The sequence below is a fragment of the Triticum dicoccoides genome, chromosome 7A (genome assembly GCF_002162155.2).
Source record: "Triticum dicoccoides isolate Atlit2015 ecotype Zavitan chromosome 7A, WEW_v2.0, whole genome shotgun sequence".
NCBI classification, from domain to species: Eukaryota; Viridiplantae; Streptophyta; class Magnoliopsida; order Poales; family Poaceae; genus Triticum; species Triticum dicoccoides.
Window position 1 is genome coordinate 650532182 of NC_041392.1, and position 16150 is coordinate 650548331.

General features: G+C 43.3%; 1 pseudogene; it reads right to left on the reverse strand.

Moving 5' to 3' along the window:
• Positions 1-844: 844 nt before the first annotated feature.
• LOC119327705 lies at positions 845-1767 on the reverse strand (annotated as a pseudogene).
• Positions 1768-16150: the final 14383 nt, after the last annotated feature.

The window sequence follows — 16150 nt, forward strand, 5'->3', positions numbered from 1 at the left end:
CAACTTAGCAAGCATGTTTAAACAAAAAAAGACACTATGTCAAAATGAGAGTCTTTGATCTTAACAACACAGAGCAATCACATACATTCTACTATTAGTAGTAGTAAACCTTGAGTGCAATTGTAGAAGTTCTGTCAGTTATACTTTATTAAACTGAGCAATCACCGTTGACATCAAACTATTCTGAATGTAACAAAGGAAGCACAACCCAATCATGTGCAATCAATTCATAATAGAAGGGAACAGATGATTATTAACAGGGTAGAAATGTCACAAAAGAAATAAAAACTTGATGAGCCAAATGATGATTAGTTAATTTAACTTGAAAGGAAGCCCACTGTTTGCCTACTCTATCTATCCATGATTTCTTTTTCTGAAGAAAGCATCATCAAAGAGTACACTCACAGTCTGTCATGATTTGTCCCAAGAAATTTATTGTAGAAATATCATTTGGCATGCTCCATCAGCTGACTTTAAGTAACTTGGTCAACTATAACAGCTAGTTCTGAGCAATCAATAGTAACCAGGTGCAAGGGTCAAATAAATATGAGCTTGGTTAGGACTGAACAAATAATACAGGGGCATAATACCAATCCTACACACTTCACTTCTATGCTGGGAGGAATAGGATAGCAGTACAAGGTAACCCTACAAGCTTTGCATTAGAGAAGCAGCTAATCACTTTGGACTGACTGAAACTGTGCGTCAAACCCACTGAACAAATGCTGAGACGCAATGTCCCAAGCAGTAGCTCCATTCATCTACAACAAAACACAGCAAGAAGAAGTTCAAATATCAACTAACAGAACCATACATCATGCAAGGATGGTCGATCTCCAGGCATCTACAGAACCATCCTGGCCAAGAGCCAGTAGAGGTAGCCAATGCTGCTCCTCCCCTTGTTGTTTGCTGCGATGCCGATATCGACGTATCGCATGGGAGAGTCAGTGTCACAGAAGGCAATGGTACGGATGTTCCCTAGAGCAGACTCATTGATGGGATGCACATAACACACCAGATTAATAACTCCGTCATCAACATAGCTGTATCTAACGCACACTACTAGTATATCCTACTACTGCAGTAGTTTGGCATGGCAAAGAGATTCACCTTGTGGTCGGTGCTTGGGTTAGTGAGGATGAGCAGGCGGGGCTTGCTGAAGGAGGTCTGCATCTGGTTGGTGAAGGTACCAGGGGTGTGCCTCCTGGCGATGGCGTTGGCACCGGTGTGTTGCGCAAACTTGAGGACAGCGCACTGGCCGTAGGGGCGAGTGGACTGGACGATGATGTCCTGGGGGTTCTCGATGGCCATGATGCCTCGCCGCGAGCTGGAGCTTCTACCACGTCTTGCCAAGATTGATGATGTAGATGCCTAGGAATCACAAACCAGAAAGAATGCATCACATTACACAGTCCATCTCAAAGAAGTATAGAAGCATGAACACCTGCGAGAACTACACCAGCAAGCATCACGATCCGCAGCAGATCAACTCTAACCAGCACAGGCGCGTGATGTCGAGGCAGTTCTACTGTCCAACGGCAGATTGGGGGCACACAGGTAAAGCTAGATCCATGAGGAGGACAAGCGCTTGGTAGGAAAAGAGGGGTTGAGCGTGGACGTACCGTCGGAGCGGCGCTTGTAGGCGTAGCGCTCCATCTGGAAGTCACGGTTCTTGGTGCCGAGGTGGACGTCGGCGGCAAGCGTCATCTGTATGTCCTGCTCCTTCTGGGATAGCGCCCGCGGGGCCTCTCCAGCCGCTGCCGCCATGACTGGTCGGATCTGGCCACGACATGAGCAGCTCAAGTCGGCATAGGAAGAGAGGGAAGGGGCCGCCGGAGTTGAGGTTGGGGTAGAGTCGAAGTCGACCGCGGAGGGCGAGCTACGGCGCGGGGGAGTGGAAGGCGAGGGTGGGGCTGGAGGTGGAGGTGCGCGCGGAGGCTAGAGGTGGAGGCCACGCGAAGGCGGACAGCGACAGATCTGAGGGACGACGGTGGTGGATCGGTGGCTTGGAGTCGGGCGCCGTCGGTGGCGTCGGCGAGGAGATAGGGGGGGAGGAGGAGGAGTGCGATGGGAGGAGGGGGTCGAGGATCTGAGTTAGGGTTTGGGTAGGTGGTTGCAGGTGGGGTTTTCGTTTTCATTTTTTTTCATTTCTGTAGATGGATGGATGTATGGATGTTGGATGGAGAGATGGATGGATGGATGGGCGCCATGTCATTGATCCGTGTGACTAGGAATTCCACCAATGAGAATAGAGCACATATAATTGTGTTTTTTGTTTTTCTTCTATTTTTCACATGAAAAATTCAAAAAAATGATCTCATACTTTGCACAAGTTTACATCTTGGATTGGTAAACAATATCGACGAAGGATTTTTTATTTTCTTTGCAGGAAAAAACAATTTTCATTTTTCAAGTGCCAAAATGAGTTTTTTTGTGAAGGACCTACCATATATTTGTTGCAAAATTGGAGCAAATCAATTTTCTAAAATACTAGGCCATATTTAATGCACAATTGACCAAATGGTTGGGTGTCAAAAGTTTTGATCCACCACTGGTGAAACAGACAAATTTCCGCCGATTCAACAGGAAGCGGGTCAAATTTGAACTGCAACTCCCTCATAGTTTGCTCTTTATTTTTTCGAAAATTCATTTATAGATACATAAGTATCTATTTAATCACAAAAACAACAAAAGTTTTTCAAGTTTCAACAATTAGCTATGAACGGTCATGCCTGCCGTTTTGAAACGTGCATGAAAAATTCAAAAAAAATCAAAAAATTGGCAAACCTTCACATTGTGTCATTATATGTGGCTAAGTTACCAGGAAAAATAATAAACTTGTAATATGACAATTATTTTTAAAAAGTGTTCTCAGAAATGAGCTATCATCTCTGAAGATTCATGGCTTTCAAGCCAAATGATCAATCTTATGGCCACATTCATGGCATAGTTTGTTCAAATAATCTCATATTGTACACAAGGGTGCATCTTGGAATTCCAAACAATGTTGCCTAAGGGAGTTTTCATTTTCTTTGCACGGAAATTTCATTTTCCATTTTTGGAGTGTGTGAAATGAGTTTTTTTTGTGAATGACCTACCATATATTTGTTACAAAATTGGACCAAATCATTTTTCTAAAATACTAGGCCATATTTAATGCATAATTGACCAGGCATTATAACTTTTGATCCACATCTCGTGAAAAAGACAAATTTCTGCCGATTCAGTTGGAAGCGGATCAAATTTGAACTGCAGCTGCCTTGTAATTTGCTCTTTATTTTTTCTAAAAATCATTTATAGGTACATAAGTATCTATTTAATCAGAGAAACATCAAAAGTTTCCAAGATTCAACCACTAGGTAGGAACGGTCAAGCCCGCCGTTTTAACCGCATTTTGAAACGGGCATAAAAATTCAAAAATGATCAAAAAGGGAAAACCTTTGCATTGTGTCATTATATGTGACCAAGTTGCCATACAAAAATAAACTTGTATTATGGCAATTATTTAAAAAAAGTATCCTCAGAAATGAGCTATCATCTCTGAAGATTCATGGCTTTCAAGCCAAATGATCAATCTTATGGCCACATTCATGGAATAGTTTGTTCAAATGATCTCATATTGTGCACAAGGGTGCATCTTGGAATTCCAAACAATGTAGCCTAAGGGAGTTTTCATTTTCTTTGCACAGAAATTTCATTTTCCATTTTCTTAGTGTCCGAAATGAATTGGACCTAAGGACCTACCATATATTTGTTACAAAATTGGACCAAATCATTTTTCTAAAATGCTAGGCCATATTTAATGCACAATTGACCAAATGGTTGGGTGTAAAAAGTTTTGATCCACATCTCATGAAAAAGACAAATTTATGCCGACTTAGCTCGAAGTGGGTCAAATTTGAACTGCAGCTGCCTTGTAGTTTGCTCTTTATTTTTTTCCAAAAATTATTTATAGTTACATAAGTATCTATTTCATCAGAGAAACATCAAAGGTTTTCCAAGATTCAACCAATAGCTAGGAACGGTCAAGCCCGCCATTTTGGCCGCATTTTGAAACAGTCATAAAAATTCAAAAAATAGTAAAAAATGGAAAACCTTCGCATTGTGTCATTACATGTGACCAAGTTACCAGAAAAAATAATAAACTTGTAATACGATGATTATTGTAAAAAAGTGTTCTCAGAAATGAGCTATCATGTGTGAAGATTCATGGCTTTCAAGCCAAATGGTCAATCTTGTGGCCACATTCATGGCATAGTTTGTTCAAATGATCTCATATTGTGTACAAAGGTGCATCTTGGAATGACAAACAATGTTGGCTAAGGAAGTTTTCATTTTCTTTGGACAAAAAATTCATTTTCCATTTTTTGAATGCCCAAAATGAATTTTTTGTGTGAAGGAGCTACCATATATTTGTTGCAAAATTGGACCAAATAATTTCTCTAAAATATAGGCCATATTTAATTCATAATTGGCAAAATGGTTGGGTGTCAAAAGTTTTGATCCACCACTTGTGAAAAAGACAAAATTATGCCGATTCAGCAGGAAGCGGGTCAAATTTGAACTGCAACTGCCTCATAGTATGCTCATTATTTTTTCCCGAAAATCATTTCTAGGTACATAAGTATCTATTTAATCAGAGAAACACCAAAAAAAATTCCAAGATTCAATCACTAGCTAGGAACGGTCATGCCGCCATTTTGACCGCATTTTGAAACGGGCATAAAAAATTCAAAAAAAATCAAAAAATTGGGAAACCTTTGCATTGTGTCATTATATGTAACCAAGTTTCCAGGAAAAATAATAAACTTGTAATACGACAATCATTTTAAAAAAGTGTTCTCAGAAATGAGCTATCACGCGTGAAGATTCGGGGTGTTCAAGCCAAATGATCAATCTTATGGCCACATTCATGGCATAGTTTGTTCAAATGATCTCATATTGTGCACAAGGGTGCATCTTGGAATTCCAAACAACTTTGCCTAAGGGAGTTTTCATTTTCTCTGCACGGAAAATTCATTTTCCATTTTCCGAGTGCCCGAAATGAGTTTTTTTGTGAAGGACCTACCATATATTTGTTGCAAAATTGGACCAAACCAATTTTCTAAAATACTAGGCCATATGTAATGCACATTTGACAAAATGGTTGGGTGTCAAAAGTTTAGATCCACCTCTGGTGAAAAAGACAAACTCCCGTCGATTCAGGAGGAAGCGGGTCAAATTTGAACTGCGGCTGCCTTATTGTTTGCTCTTTATTTTTTCCAAAAATCATTTCTAGTTACATAAGTATCTATTTAAGCATAAATACATGGTTTGGTGGCGATACGTCGAGGGTTGGATGGTGGCCCAGGGCCCCAACTCCAAAGCGCGTGACCTCGCATACGTAGTGCGTTGTCACCGCGTGACCTTGGCGTTGACATGCATTCTGGGAGGCCTAGGCATGTCTAGCGGGTTGGGAACTTCCTGGGTAGGTGCTAGGAAGAAAATTACAATAGAAGAATGTCACGAGGAGACCAACCTATGCTTAAAGATGAATTAGCAGCCAAGTGTTTGATTGGCAGTACGAGAAATGCACATGGCCAATGGACGTGAGTTTTGGCTGAGGATGATCATCTACTAAGAAGAATGTCTTCGCAAATTTTCAGATCAAAAGGAGGATCTTAGGTGGTACTTGCTTTGCAAAGTACCACACTGGACAGAAAAATGAATGTTGAAGTTGGGATCAAAATAATGAATGGATTGAGCTGAAATTTGGTGGAGGATGGTTATTTGAGCATTGGAAAGCACCGTAGAAAATTGATACCATTTGGACATGCCAAAGTGGTACTTCCTTCACAATGCTCTTCTATGGACAGAAACTAGGGAAAACTAGTGGGAGAAATTGGATGAATGAAATGAGTTCAAATTAGGTGTAGGTAAGTTACATAGGTATGGTTGTGCCTTGCTAGATTTTCAGATCATTTGGGTAAGCCTAGATAGTACTTACTTCACAAAGCTTCTCTCGTGGTAGAAACTTTGGAAATTTCCTGAGAAAGATTTACTGGGAAAATGGAGCTGAATATTATCATGTGGCAATGATTTGGGTATGGAAGAGTGCCCAAAGAGTTCGAGGGTAATAGGAGGGGTCTAGATAACACTTACTTTGCAACGTGCCAATCTGGCCATAAAATATAAATTAAACCTGGGCTCACATAGATAATTTGACTGAGCTGCAATTTGGAGGAGGGTGATAATTTGGGCATATGAAGGAACTGTATACATTTCATGTCATTTCGATATATAAAAAAGGTACTTCCTTCACAATGCTTCTAGGTGGACAAAAACTTTGGAAATTTGCCGGGGAAGATTTGCTAGGCAAATGGAGCTGAATTTTGTCATGCGGCAATGATTTGGATAGGGAAGAGTGCCCAAGAATTCCGAGGGCAATCAAGAATATAGAAATAGCACTTCCTTCATAAAGTGATGTTGTGAACACAATAGGAAAATGAATATTGTTGAATTATTTCTGAACTAGGCAAGGAAGTATTTTTAGATATTTGACGAATATATGACCCAAAGAATTTATGAGATTTTTTGGGAATTTTCGGAATGACTGAAATATAGGTTGCTTCACAACCTAGGGCAAAAATTGACACATGGACATGACACATAGGCAAAACTAATGAGGTGGCGCCAAGTCATACCAATCCACCACAATTGATAAGGTTATGACCATCTATATTGGTCATGATCAGCTAGAAATAAGGCAGCGGACTAGTGTTGTCTGCTTTATGACCGTTTCGTGTAAGGAAATTATGACCTTTCTGACCAAAATGGTCGCAATGGTTTAGGGTTTGGAGCCCCGCGAACAGCTTTTGACCAATTGGTCTAAAATGGTCATAGATTTATGACCAATTCTGCCAGGGTCACTGGCACAAGGTCATAAGTTGACATATTTCTTGTAGTGACCACTCAAGTCAAGAATGTTGTGACCAACCCAGTCCACGAGGAGTGTCAGCGCAATAATTCTTGTTTTAGTTGTGGGCAGAATGGACATTATGCCAGACAGTGCCCCAAGAACAACAAGGCAAATGCCCCATTCAGGCCACAAGTCAACTTTATAGAGTCATGCCCGACCCAGCAAAACTTTACTGGGCATGTGCATCATCTCTCAGCCGATGAAGCCCAAGAGAACCCCGAAGTCGTCATTGGTATGTTTTCTGTTAATGACATACCTGCCGTAATTTTATTTGACTCTGGGGCTTCCCATTCTTTTATTTCTTGGAGTTTTGCTGCCCAAAACAAATTTCCTTGTACGCTTTTAGGCAAAAATATGCTGGTACAAACCCTGGGATATTTAATCAAGAGCAATCTGGTCTGCCGTGATCTGGAAATCAATATCAACGGAGTCTACTTTCCAACCTCTGTGATAATTATTGAGTCTGAAAAGTTGGATATTATATTGGGTATGAATTGGTTGACCCAATATCAAGTTTGCATAAACTGCGCAACACGAGAAGTCACTTTGACAAGTCTGAATGGGCAAACTACCAAATTCTATGCTCGCAAGAATATACCCAAGCAAGAATTGGTTTTCACCGATGTGGCTGAGTTGGAATTAATTCCTGTGGTCAGCGAGTACCGTGATGTAGTTCTAGAAGAACTGCCAGGCATGCCACCAGATCGACAGCTGGATTTGCAATAGATCTTGTGCCCGAAACTGCACCGTTATACAAGAAGTATTACCGGATGCCCTCATCAGAATTAGTGGAGCTAAAGAAACAGCTTGATGAATTGCTCCAGAAAGGATATATTCGTCCCAGCTCTTCACCATGGGGATCACCTGCTATTATCGTGGACAAAAAGGATGGCAGCCTCCACATGTGCGTAGATTACCGCCAGCTGAATGAGGTCACCATCAAAAATAAATATCCGCTGCCAAGGATTGATGATTTGTTTGATCAACTCAGTGGGGCTAAGGTATTCTCTAAGATCGATTTACGGACCGGATATCATCAGCTCAAGATTAAAAAGGAAGATGTTCCTAAGACCGCATTCACTACTCGGTACGGTCTTTATGAATATACATTGATGTCCTTTGGTCTCAACAATGCCCCTGCTTTCTTCATGCATATGATGAACAAAGTATTCATGGACTTCGTCGACAAATTCATGGTAGTCTTCATCGATGACATCCTCATTTACTCCAAGGGTGAAGAAGAGCACAAGGATCACCTTCGAGCAGTGCTACAACGACTCTGCAACCATCAGCTATACGCAAAATTCAGTAAATGCGAATTTTGGCTCAAGCAAGTTGGGTTTCTCGGACATGTACTATCCGCCGAAGGTATAGCCGTGGACCCGAGCAAAGTAAAGGATGTGCTCGATTGGTTGCCGCCCACGACCATGACGCAGATCCGGAGTTTTCTCGGATTTGCTGGATATTATCGTCATTTCATTGAAGGGTTTTCCAAGATTGCTAAACCCATGACGGAGCTGCTAAAAAGGATAAGAAGTTTGAATGGACGGAGGACTGTGAGAAAAGTTTCAATGAGCTAAAGATACGGCTGACAACCGCAGTTTTGATGTGTATTGTGACGTCTCCAGGCAAGGCCTTGGTTGCGTACTTATGCAAGACAACAAGGTAGTAGCATATGCATCGCGACAGCTACGACCCCACGAGGGAAATTATCCTACTCATGATTTGGAATTGGCTGCGGTGGTTCATGCGCTAAAAATTTGGAGACACTACCTCATTGGAAAAAGGTGCCAAATTTTTACCGATCACAAAAGTCTTAAATACATATTTACTCAGCCGGATTTAAATCTCCGACAACGAAGATGGCTAGAGTTGGTCAAGGATTATGATTCTGGAATTAATTACCACCCGGGTAAGGCCAACGTGGTTGCTGATGCCTTCAGTCGAAAGCCTGTCAGCTTAAATGTCATTTTGAAATCCTTGCCTCCCAAACTCCAAGAGGAGATCGCTCAGCTCAACCTGGTCCTAGTGGATGCTGGCCTCGCTAATATTTTGGAGGTTACCCCCACACTTGAGGAAGAGATCCGCAAGGCCCAGCCAGCTGACATCAAGCTGCAAAAATGTGCCAAGAGCTCGATGGTAGAGCAGACCCCAGATTTCTCCAAGGACAAATTCGGTACCCTCTGATTCCGTGGACGGATTTGTGTACCCAATCAGCCAGACTTAAAGAAGAAAATCCTATCGGAAGCACATGAATCGTCATATTCCATTCACCCGGGAGGTACAAAAATGTATGAAGACCTTAGACAAATATTCTGGTGGGATGGAATGAAGAAAGACATTGCCTATTTTGTGGCCTGTTGCGACATATGTAGCAAGGTGAAGGCAGAGCATCAGAAGCCAGCCGGACTCCTCCAACCATTGTCGGTTTCGCAATGGAAATGGGATGACGTTTGTATGGATTTCATTACGTGATTGCCTAAGACTCAGCGAGGCAATGATGCAATCTAGGTCATAATGGACACCTTAACCAAGGTTGCTCACTTCATTCCGATCAGCACCAGATACCGAGCGGATCAACTTGCAAAGTTGTATGTATCCAAAATAGTCAGTCAGCATGGAGTACCCCGAACCATCACTTGCGACCGAGGTCCCCTGTTTACCTTCTCTTTTTGGTCACGTTTCCATCAAGCCTTGGGGACAGCGTTGAAATATAGTACTGCTTATCATCCTCAGACGGATGGACAGACAAAGGGCGTAAACCAAATACTCGAAGATATGTTGCAAGCATGTGCTTTAGCCCAAGGACCTAAATGGGAAGATTGCTTGCCATATGCCGAGTTTTCTTATAACAACAGCTTCCAGACCAATCTAAAAATGTCACCGTATGAAGCTCTGTATGGCCATAAGTGTTGCACTCCTTTAAATTGGTCTCAGACTGGAGATAGCCATATCTTCGGGATAGATCTCATGATGGAAGCTGAGAAACAAGTTAAGGAAATCAGAGAAAGATTGCAATTGGCCAAATCTCGATAGAAGAGTTATTATGATGCAAAGCACCGGCATATCAGTTTTGAACCCGGAGAACACGTATACCTCCGAGTCACTCCTATGAAAGGAGTCAAGAGATTTCAGACTCGTGGAAAGTTGGCACCTAGATTTATTGGTCCATTTCCAGTCATGTCCCGAGTAGGCTCTGTTGCATATCAGTTGGAACTACCCCCTGAACTGTCAGACATGCACAACGTGTTCCATGTTTCCGAGTTAAGGCGATGCATATCCCCGCCCGAGAAAAGGACTGCTATGGCCAAGATAGAATTGGAAAATGATTTAACCTATGAAGAGAGACCGTTTAGGATTTTGCATCAGATGGAAAGGGTCACTCGCAGTAAAGTAAGAAAATTCTACAAGGTTCGGTAGGAGCATCACACAGAATCAGAATCAACTCTGGAGCACGAAGAATTCCTAAGCGCTCATTATCCATAGTGGTTTTCCCAAGCAACCGAATCTCAAGGACGAGATTCATTCTAAGTGGGGAAGGTTTGTGACAGCCTGATTTTTGTCCCCTCTTATTTGCCTGTTTTTCATTTGGCTTTAGTTTAAAATTTGGAGTTTTTGAATCTTTTCATATGGACTTAAACACTTGGGTACCCTTGGCTTTCACCCAAGTGCATCATTCCCCTCTCTAATTATCATTCCCCTTCTGATCCACCTCAAAATAATCTTGGGAATATTTTTCTTAAATAAAAAATATTCATTTTCCTCTCTAAAACCCCAGCTAGTTCAATGAGCTACAAAGCAACCCTAATTTTTCTTGCCCATAAAAATCTGAGAAAATTCACAAATATTGTTTAAACCCTAGGGCACCTTCATGAGCAAAAATATTACATCACTTTCTGGAATATTTTTGCTACAGTAAATATTTTCTGTTCTGGACAGAAATGGTGGTTTCTACAACAACTACCATTTTACTTGCTCCATTGTGCCTGAATTTTCTTGTGCATCATCACCTTAGTAGATGATGGCTAGCCTCCAAAGCACAACCCCCAACTCCCAGCCATTTAACCTCAGTAACATCTCAAAGTTGCTGATCAGAAACTTACCTGGTTTGTAAAATCTTCTCTACTTCATCTGGAGCCAAACCAAAGCGTGGTAATCTTCAACACTACCACGAACAACAAGCCAGCCATGATCTTTGGATGTTGGTTGGCCTGAGGGAAGAGTTCACGCGGTGACCACGCGTGTTCATGATGCCAGCATGCTTGTTGACGCGCTCTGAGTGCCGCCGAGCGCTCTGTTCGCGCATGCTCGCTTCCCCCGTCTGCCCAAGCGTGCCAAACTTCACCACCATCCTCGTCTCAACGCCATTAACTTCCCCCTGGCTCTCGCCGACGCTGGAGCTCACCGCAGCAAGCACGGGCGCGGTCCAGCCAATGCCATAGTGTGCTCTACATTGTGCCCGTCGCCTTCCTCTTGATCCTGTGCTCGTCCCCGTTCGCCCACAGTCCCTGTGTGAGCTCCGTCGCCTTCACCCCCTCTCAGTGACGCCGCTCGTCGCCGGGCGCAGCGTCTAGGTGTCATCGGCGCAGCCCCGATCCACCCCCGACGCTCGGCTATAATAGGAGCCACCCCCATCCTCCACTCCCACACACTCCACAAACGTGTAGATAGTCGTAGCCTGGCCTGGCAGGCCGCGGGCCTCCGTCCCCGAGCTCGAGCTCGCCGGCGATCCCCTCGGGTCGTCATGGTAGCTCCAGCCCCTCCTAGGCCCGGGCGATCCTTCTAGGGCCTTCGCCTCTCTCCGGTGAAGCCGTTCCGTCCCCCTGGAGCCCCTGAAGTTGCCTCTGCTCGCCATCTTCCTCATCTCCGGCGACCACCGCTCTCTGCCTCCGCTTGCGAGGTCGATTCTGACGCCGTCCGACCATCCCTAGCTACGCTACGGTTACGGGCAGATGCGCCTCCATCCCCTCTCTCGATCCCTCTCACTCGTTTTGGCCAAGGAGCCCTCGTTGCCGGCGAGAGCTCCGGCGAAGCCGCGACCCTCTCTGTTTCCTTCTCCCCCTCCACCTCACCTGACTAGCGGGGCCCGCTAGTCAGCCACTCTGTACACGCGCGAAGCGGTACGAGTGGTGGCGCCCTGAGGCTTTACACCTTCGACGCCACCCCCTAGTTTGTTTTATTTAAATTCAAATTCAACTAATTTCCAGAGAGCTTCAAACAGCTATAACTCTTGAACCATAAGTCCAAATGAATTGATTCTTTTTGCATTATGTTATTTGCAAAGAAATCTAGCATCTCACCGGAAATGAGATTTTTCTGAGCTGTCTAGCATTTCTGGTGATTTTCAGAAGTGTTCTTGATATTTTCTTCTTGTGCTTAAAATTATTTTCAGAGGGTGAGGCTTGTCTTGAGGATCACCAGAAGGCTTGTGAACCTCATCTGCACTAAGGCAAGCCACAACAACATTTTCATGGTGTCATTTCAATATTTATGATTTTCTTACTTGAATGAAATGATTAATCCATGCATTTAAATAAAACTTATGTTATTTATATTCTGTTAAGTGTTTGTTAGTTGTTATGCTTGATTTAGAAAATGTTTGAAACTAGTTTAGTTGGTAACAAAAGCTAAGATCTACTTGTGGTAATGATAAGATGATTTGTTATGCATATGAGTAATTACTTATAGTTATTTTCTTGCACAAATAAAATAGTAAAATTTGCTAGAAAATTTTGCTGATAAGTGCTTGTTTAGCCACTTTGCTTGATTTACAGAATGTTTGAACCTAACTTGGTTGGTAAACAAATTAGGATTTGCTTGTGGTGATGATAGTATAATTTTTTCTATGCATATGGGAAATTAATCGAAGTTATTTTCTTGCATGAGAAAAATAATAAAACTTGCTACAAAATATCTTGTTAAAGTGAGAGTTACCCTGACCAGGAAAGTAATATAAGTTGTTAATGTTTATGCTTAGTGTGAATATGGTTGACATCAGTCATTTTCGTTAATATGTGATGCATGTGTAGTATTGCATTTCATGGCATGCTATGACACTAGTCATTTTCATTTTAAGTTGAACCTGACTATAACTCAACTTGAATATATCGTTGACTGGGTTATGGTGTTGCTAAATCGAGTTTTTCCTAGTGCAACCACATTTGCCTTTGTGGGAAGGCCTTGATTCGGTCCGTTGACATGCCTCTGGTCGGTGCCTCCAACTAGGGAAGGTTATGGGCATGCTTACCCTGGCCCGGTAAGTAGGCATAACCTTGTGTGCCCGTTGTTGAGATTATGGTACCGGGTCCCCGAGTGGGATCGTTTTGGCCACGACGGTGGTCGTTGTGTCTTTGGTAGACACGGGGCCACCCAGGACTAGCCCGTTGGGGATTGGGTCGAAGTGGCCAGGAGAGCGTCATGGCAATGGAGGGGTTTCATCGGAATGTCGTTGGTCCACCCGAATGGGAGTGCGAGGCCATGGGTTCTGTGGTGTGGGTACAATGTGCTACCTCTGTAGAATGTATAATCTATCGATAGCCGAGTCCACGGTCACGGACGCCTCATAGTAGGTGCCACCATGAGTCAACGTTTAATAAATTTGCACACTAAGTTATGAACTTTGCACTGTTGATGATGGCGGAAAGGCCATTGAGATGTTCGAGACCAAATATTAGTTGTGGTTGTGATCGCCGTAAGGATCATAAGTTACTCTTGTCAAGGCCACGATGGTGGTTTGTTTGTGATCCGAGAATGATCACGGTTGGTAAGTCGGTCCCGAGGGATGTTTATCACAAGAGCATGATCACAACATGTTGGAACATTATTGCATTATTAATTGGTTAATTATCATGATATTGTTTGTGATTATCATTATGCCTATTGTGAGCTTGCAAGTACATTCAATGTACTGACCTTGCGTGTCCTGCCAGATTTCACGAAAGTCTTGTTGGAAAGGAGTGCTGCTCGAGTCTAGATCGTGTCCACATCGGTGTCCCTATGCTATGGAGTTTCCGCTACGACGTTGTTCCACTGCTGCACAGTTGTTATGATCGAGGCCCCTTTATGTTCACTAAATAATGTACATATTGTTTAGCCGCATCGTGTGTGCCGCTTGGCCTCGACCCCTGTTGTAATATAAACTCTGTTCTGCTAGCATCAATAAAAGCGGCTATTTTCTGTACCAAGATGTTGTGTAGTGTTGCTAGAAGACATGGTCTTTGGGCTGGCAATGCATGGTAAATCGGTCGCTCTGAGCTGGGGTGCCACAATCTTGTTAGACAAACAACATGTTGTTTGGTTGCAATCGGCTAAAGATGTGATCACCACTTCTCACTAGTGGTGACCTTACCACACACACACTGAACATTATCTTGTCCTAGCTAGACAAAAAATGACAGTTTATCATGGCTACTAGCAAATGAAAGTACAAATTATTAAAATCCAACATGGCTGAATAGGGAAAGTTCAGTGATGCTAACTAGGTGGAAGTTCATCATCTTCCTCTTCCTCTGCTGCTGACGTGTTGCGTCCTCTTCTTCGCTTCTTCCGCTTCCAATTTCTTCTTCTTCCTCTTGTTCTTCTGCTTCGGATCCTTGTCTCACCTCTGTTATCCCATATTGCCTGAGCCCACTCCAACCTTCTATTCTTCCACACTTTGTTGTCGAACGCATCCACATCATGGCCGGAGCTGATCACCTCATCAGGAGTCACATCTTCTTCCTCCGACACAAGTTCATCAACACCCCATTGCAGGATCTAGTTATGCAGAATGCAACATGTAAGAACAAGCTTAACATGTGTAGGGTAAGAGTGGAATGGCTTCTAATCCAGGATCTTGAACCTGTTCTTCGAAACTCCAAATGCCCTCTTAATTGTTATTGTAAGGCTAGAGTGTCTGAGATTGAGCAGCTCCTGTGGGGTCCTAGGATAGTTCCTATCAGAGAACTCTTTCAGATTTTACCTACTTTTCCTAAAGGGTGGAAGAACACCTAGCCGACATGCATAGCCAACATCTCCTAGGTAAAACTTGCCATCAGGGATGTTGATGCCATCATGACGACTCATGCTATCACTAAGAATGTTAGCATCATGTTCTAATCCTTCCCAGCTAGCCATCACATATGTGAACTTCAGATCGAAGTCAGCAGCAGTTAGCACATTCTAAATTGTGTAGTGCTTCCCCCCTCTATATGTTGCAGCTTGTGACCTCGGCACTTTTCTAGTGACATGAGTACCATCTATTGCTCCAATGCAATCCTAGAATGGTATTGCAATATGTTGTTAGTGCTCACCTTGAAGTATGGCCACATAAGAACAGTAACAACATATCAATGCATGAACTACATACTGCCAGTGCCCACCTTGAAGTATGGATACCATCTTGGACTAGTGTGAATCTTGGTAGGTGTCCGCTCGTTTGGTGACTTGACCATCTCTCCTTTGAGCTCCCCAACAACATACAGAACTTGCTTGAAGTACCTGGAGATGGTCTTTATTGATCTCCTGAAGGTGTTGTGTACAACCCTGAACCTCTGGTTATGACAAACAACATGGAGAAATATTGCCACTTGCTCTTCCACAGTGGTGTGGATGCTATCTTCTAGCAACCCTCTGCTCTGAACGTCTGCACAAGCCTGGCGAAACGTGCTCTTCCCATTTGAAGCATCCACAGAGCCTCTATGTCATTGCAGTTGTAGATGTACTTCGGATTTGCTATATTCTCCTGATCCCAGATTAACATCGGACTATACCAGATGAGAGGTTTCTCATTCTGACGAACAACTCTCTTATGGACCAACATGATCCAGGCCTGGACCACAGCTATCAGCGATGCTGTCTAAACTAGAAGTTTCATCCATTCATCCAAAACCTAAGCGACATCCATGATGCGGTCAGCGATGTCGCTATCGACCCTAAACGGTCTTATCGAATGACCAAAGACATAAAAGGAGAGGGGGAGGGGGTAGCTCACAAGCTTCGAGGTCGGGGAAGACATGGCGAAGACGAGGACGGCTGGACGGAGGCGAACAAGAAAGGAAGAAGAAGCACCTGCCGCTGCAGGGGAGTGCTGCTGCCACCACTTGCTGCTTCAGGGGAGTGTCGCAGTAGCAGATTTGAGTCACCGCCGCTGTCGTAGCCGCTGATCTGAGTCACTGGTGTCGCCGGTGCCAATAATAGAGGAGGGCTTGTCCT